Below are 6,020 nucleotides of genomic sequence, written 5' to 3' on the forward strand. Positions count from 1 at the left end.
CAAGCTGGCTCTGACATGCCGAGGATCGTTAAGGAGGGAAAACATCTATGAAAGAAGCATCTGTGGGGCTACCCTGTTACTTTTGGTGCTAGACCTGCTTGAGGCTTTATAGTCATAAACAAAACAGCACCTTGTTCGCACCTCTTCCTCGGGCTCAAGCAGGGAAAAAGTGCTTTTGGCCATGTGAACTTTGCAGTCTGATCGACTTTGCAAGGTTAGGTGCTGTTTGACCCCTCACTATGGCCTGATCCCAGCTGTTTTCTCTCTCCAGATGTTCTTGGAGCTACACCTTTGAAGTGAGTCAGTTGTACAGCAACCCTGATTCCTGGCACCCAGCTAAGATGATGTAAAACCCAGCAGCTCACCAGGCTTCACACATCCCCTGAGATCTCCTGTGTCCCTTTTTAGTGGCCGTCCTTGCTGGGCAGAAATTTCACATAAAACCCATTAGATAAGAAAATAATTACCAGGTCTGTTGTGGTTGCCAGCCAGGCTATCACTTCTTCCTGAAAAGGGAGCTTGTCACCAGCATATACAGCTCCATTTGGCAAGTGCAAATCTGGCCTTGTAGCCAGGGCTAAAGTGCTGGAAAGGTCATGGGGCTTCATGAGCTGGGGAGTTTGCACATCTTGTTTTTCTGGAGGCCAGCTCCTCAGCTGGAGTCAGTGTGCACTTCCACTATGGTTAACAAATCTACCCAATTCATACCGGCCAAGGAGCTGGGTCCTGACGTTTCACCCGTCCCGTTCCCTGGGCAGGAACAGTGAAGCCTGTCTGCCAGAGACCCTCGGCCAGGGGCTTTTGTCGCTGGCCTCCCGGATAACAGCAGGGACACCCCTGGAATTAGCCTGGCTTCAAGGCAGTGTTGAGTGCAAGCAAAATTTGGCCCCTGGCTCTTCACACCCATAGACAGGCCTGTTGCTCCTTATCGGATAAAACAGTGTTTCAAGCAGAGTCACAGCATTCACCTGCCGAGGTATTTCCCCTGCCTGAGAGCCCTGCTCTCCCCACAGCTTCCCCTGCAGCCTGCCTTGCTGACCGCCTGTCTCTCGCTCTCTCTGTTACGTGCTCGGCTCAGGACCTGCCATCGATGCTCAAAAGCAGCAGCAGCCACCTCTGCATGCTTTACTCCGACTGCAAAAAGCCACTGTCACTCCAGACGATTTGCGACCCTCCTCGCTGGGGCAATCTCCCTGAGCCACTACGCAGGGGAGGCCAGACCTCCAGCAGCTGCACAGGCCATCCATTTTGCTGATGGCAGCCAAGGAGTTAAGGATGCTGAATTAAGTAGTGCTGAGCCTGAGTGACGAAATCTGCATCTAGACTTTCAGGGCCAGAAGGGGGTTGGAGTAGTGGGGGTGGGAACAAGCCCATCTCCAGCATTACTGTCGGACGGCAGGAGGTCCAAAGGCCCGATTTAGAGCTCACTGGGATTGAAGGGAACGATCCCATTGACGTCAAGGGCCTTGACTCAAGGAGGAGGGAGTAGTCCTGCTTTCTGGGAGCACCTAGCACAGGGGCTCGTTTCGGTGGGGCGGGGAAAGGAGTCTGTCTGCAACGCTTCCTGAAAGGCACGACACCCAGGGAGTTTCCATATGGCTTCAAGAGTAAGTAGGAAGGATGTCCAGACAGGCAGGGAGGGGGAAAAGGGCAATCTTTGACACAGCAGCACTGCTGAGCTAATGGCTATCCCTGGAGAGGATGAGGCCATGCCAGGAACGAAGCTTCATGCTTTGGACCAGACCACCCCCCACACCAATCCCGGCAGAGCACAGGCTCTCTCCCTGGGGGCTCTGATCCTGGAGGCGACGGGGAACAGGCCCCAGGAGGGCACGGCCATCCTTGCCTTTTCCATGTCACTAAACAGGAAGAGGGCCCCATCCAGATCCCAGCCGGGTTGGAAGAAGGCTCCAGGCTGGGAAAGGGGAAAAACCCGAAAGCCGCTGCTTTGGAGAACACACGCGCGTGCTAGAGACAAGCGTGAGCTCCCGAGCTTGGAGCCGGGGCCGGTTCCAAACTCCCTGCCCTGCAGCATTCAGGGATTTGGGCTTTGGCCCATTACAGAAAGAGGGCCACGGGCAAATCCAGCACAACCACGAGCATACACCCAGGAGGGGCGCGAGTCCCACACCGGGCTTGCTCCACAGATTTCATCGGAGAAACTCCAGATTGGCACAGTTGGAGGGAGCAGAATCAGAGCCTGGTGCCCTCGCACCTCCGGACGGCTGCTCAGCGCGGGCGGCTGGAGCATGCGACGTCCCAGAGACGCGGGGGACGGGTGCTCATGGACACAGACGTTTGCTTGAGGGTTTCTAAAATAAAAGTGGGGGGGAAAGGCAGCTTGTTTGTCCTGTCAGCAGAGAAGCGATTTAAAACCAGGAGCCCAATCCTGCTCTACAGTTACACTGGGGGGAGCCAAGGGCAAGATTTGGTCCTTGATTTTAAAGTCTGCTCCAGGAAGTGTCCACGAGGACTTACTAGAGTGGGCCGAGGGCAGCGCGCTCGTGAGCCCAGCACGGGGGCAGCCGTTCCCCCTTCCCGGCACAGCCGTGGGCACTCAGGCCGCGTGGAACCAGCACGCCGCCCAGGATAACGCCTGCGTGCGTCTCTTCTGTAAGGTCAAGTCTGAGCTTCGGCATTTTCCTCGCCAGGCGAGTCTCTGGGGACAAAGATGGAAGAGAAAGAAAATGAGAGAAGCTGCAAGATAAGCGTATCAGAGCAGATGAAGCAGCTCTCCCTGCGTCTCCCCAGCCTGCACCTGACAGTCCCGAGAAAGCCCATCGCTCACACCCCAGGCTCACCTCCTCCTGCTGGGACATCTTCCTGAGCTGATCCATCAGGAGGGCGGCGCAGGACAAGCTAGCCCCTTTGGGAGCATGGAGCCAGACTCCCTCTCCCCTTGCCCACCCCAGCTGTGGCTGCAGCATCTCCACAGAGCCGTGTGCTATGATTAGAGGACTGTGGTTGGAGCCGGGTCATCTTTCCCTTTACCACGGGAACCAGACCTCAGCTTCGCCCCGGGAGTGGCCTTCCCCTTGCTTGAGCCGGTGGGAGTGTTTCACAGGGGGAAGAGGAGGAAACTGCATCTGCTCAGCTGCAAAAGGTGTCGTGTAACTGGGCAAGTGACTGTCCTGCTTTTCAGGGCTGTGTCCCAGCACCTCCAAGGACCCCCTGGGAGTGAAACATTTACTCTGCATTGGAGAAATCAGTCCTGGGCTGGCCCCGGTAGCATCTGCTGAGAGGACACAGCACGATGTTGCGCGGAGCCGCATTCATGCTGCACCGTACCTGGACTAATTCACTGTGCCGCTCAGTGCAGCTACGTAGCCAGCCTGCAGCCTGGCCAGAGACCAACAAGTGCTGTGGACTATTTTCAGGTCCAGGAGCCTGTGGAGCATGCAGGACTTTAGGAGGGCACTTTAAACCCAGGCCCTTAATGCTAAAAGCATGAGCTGCTGCCACATAGCCTGCAGGACTGAGGGCCAACTAATTACAGGCATTTAGGCACCTGCTTTCTAATGACTTTCTAATGCAGGCTCCCACCCTGGAGGTTTTTAAGAGGAGGTTGGATGACCACCTTATTGGGGTCATTTGACCCCAGTGCTCTTCCTGCCATGGCAGGGGGTTGGACTAGATGATCTGCTCAGGTCCCTTCCGACCCTAGAAACTATGAAACTATGACTTCACCGGGTCTTAGGCACCCGAACACCTTCCAGACAAAACTCCAGCTCTGCACTCCCATTAACTAGAAGCAGGTGTCAATTCAGGGACCTCTTGCGTGGCCCACGCACTTGAGGGGACAAAGACAGGCTGTCCTAGGGTAGACCATGACTGCTTCCAGCTTTGAGTGCTGACAGCCTGGCCCTTAGGAGATCAACAGGCTGGTCCTCTGGCCTAGCACGTACACGGTTTTCTTCCCACTTATAGCTCTGTCGCCAATGTAGCAGGGGAGCGAGGGGCACAGATGTGTTGGGGACCCATCTGGGTGGGAGCTCATGCCTACAGAGATCAGAGAAGAGCAAGCAGAAGCCCCTTTCCCTCCAGGGTAGGGACCTAATCAAAGAGTACGAGCATCCTACCAAGGGAAAGCCAGAGCTGGGCTCCTGTGGTGCGGCACCGGGACGAGCGTGATACACGCAGGGCGAGGTTTCCCTTCCGCTCACACAGACGTCTCCTGCTCTGCGCTGGGCTCGTCTTTTTTCCTCTTCATCTTGCAGAAGCCATGAAGTCCACAAAAGCAAGCGAAGGTGAACTGGGGCATCACCAAAGGCAGGCTACACCCAGAGGCATCCACAGGAGTCCTAGACAGGGACGGGGCAAGGAAAGACAAAGAGAAGGCTTGTGAAATCAGAGCAATCCCTAGCAATCGCTCGGAGGGCAAGTGGAAGAAACGGGCGGTCGCTACTTCCACGTGCAGAACAGATCCCAGCCACCTGATACACGCAACGCCCCCAGCAGCGTCCGCCCACCCTCCCCACTGTCAGAGGCCCCCAGCCACCTGCTCCAAAGTTCCCTTTCCAGCAACAAGGACGAGGGGATTGAGCCAAACACAAGCCCTTGCAAAGAAGCCTATGAATTGCTGTTCCAGCAGGGACAGAAACGTAGACAGCTTGCACAGTCTGCTAGGCTAATGTGCATTATAGTGACCCCAAGCTTAGGCTCATTTAGGATGGTCTAACCAAGCTTACCAATATATACACAGCAACAGCAGTTACCGCACAAGGAGAAGCAGCTGATAGCACAGCTCAGTGTCTCTGGGTCCGTTTGCAGTGCATAAAATAATGCCCCAAAGCACACCCTGCATTATGGACTTGCAGCTCCAGCAGCTGCAAAATGTAATTATGCAAATTAATGCCTGTTTTTAAAGTTACAGCAACAACGGCAGCAACAAAAACCCAAAGTGTCAACTAACGCCCAACCTACCTTTAATTTCCTTGTATTTTAGTTCTTAGCCTTTGTACATTTTGCAAATGGCTGACTCTAGTTCTGCCTCCTGAAAGGGTGGCTGCAATAATACATGTTACAAAGCGGGAATCGTGGCTTGTATGGCTAAATGTCCTGAAGGAAGCTTCAGCAGACACCTTGCACCCTGCCCAGTGTGGAAGGAGGGTTGTCCAGCATATAAAACACAGGGGTGAGAACCTGGCCTTTGAGGTGTTCTTCCCAATTCTGCCACTAAATTGCTTTGTGAACCTGCGTGAGTCGCTTAGACCTTCCGCGCCTCAGCTTGCCCATCTGCAAAATGGGGATGAGGCGATTCATCCAAGCTTTTGGACTGAGCAGTGGAAAATGCAACATTGGTGTCAGCACCAGAGAATCAAGTACCAACCACGATTAGCAGCAACTCATACTCCCTGCTGCTAGAGGGCTGCTAATCAACACCAGCCTGGTCCAAACACCCTGCACCACTGCTGAAGTTCAGCCCTGGGCCCGTCTCTAATATGCAGGGGAGGCTTTAGAAGAAAAGCAGGGAAGTCGCTTTTCACTCCATGAAAGAAGCTGAACCAACAGGACGAATTCCTGCTCTTACATCCCTATCCCCCAAGGCACATTAGCACGTACCTACTAACTGCTCTTTTTATCGTGTGCCTAAGCATTTCACTGGGTCAGGGCCATGCCGAATACAGAGTAATGACATGGACTGAGAGCAGGATATGGCCCAAAGGAGGGGAAAGGGTAAATATATTTCTTTAAACAAAGCCCAGCGGCTTATCTGACAGCCGTGGCCAGGCCCCATGGCTGCAAAACATCCCGCACTGGCAATTACCGCCGCAGGATGAAACAGAGAGACGGCAACTCAAATCCCATTCGGAGCGGTTGCTTTTCAGTGTCTCAGCTGGCACTGGGGGGCACTGCAAAGCCCCTCGAGGCCCGAAGGGACGCGTGACCTCCGGACTTCAAACACCGCCAATGCGTATTCATGAAACCCCTTCGCCTGCGGCACAGTCAGCGCTACGGGGCGATGAAAACTGCATCACTCCCATCCGGTAACCTGGGAACTGGGTCGCAATTACCTGCTG

General features: G+C 54.6%; 1 long non-coding RNA gene across 3 annotated transcripts in view; it reads right to left on the reverse strand.

Annotated features, from left to right (window-relative positions):
- Positions 1-1,329: 1,329 nt before the first annotated feature.
- LOC109295240 overlaps positions 1,330-6,020 on the reverse strand; it is a 37,218-nt gene continuing 32,527 nt past the window's right edge. For 2 of the 3 annotated variants that reach the window (XR_002096700.1, XR_002096701.1), the window contains exons 2-3: positions 4,080-4,301; positions 1,330-2,659 (exon numbers count right to left, since the gene is read on the reverse strand). This is a non-coding gene — a long non-coding RNA (uncharacterized LOC109295240). Of the gene's footprint in view, positions 2,660-4,079; positions 4,996-6,020 lie in introns of those variants that run through there. The other variant, XR_002096699.1, reaches the window with a different exon arrangement.

Source organism: Gavialis gangeticus, unplaced genomic scaffold (assembly GCF_001723915.1).
Source record: "Gavialis gangeticus isolate Ggan-Ray unplaced genomic scaffold, GavGan_comp1, whole genome shotgun sequence".
NCBI classification, from domain to species: Eukaryota; Metazoa; Chordata; order Crocodylia; family Gavialidae; genus Gavialis; species Gavialis gangeticus.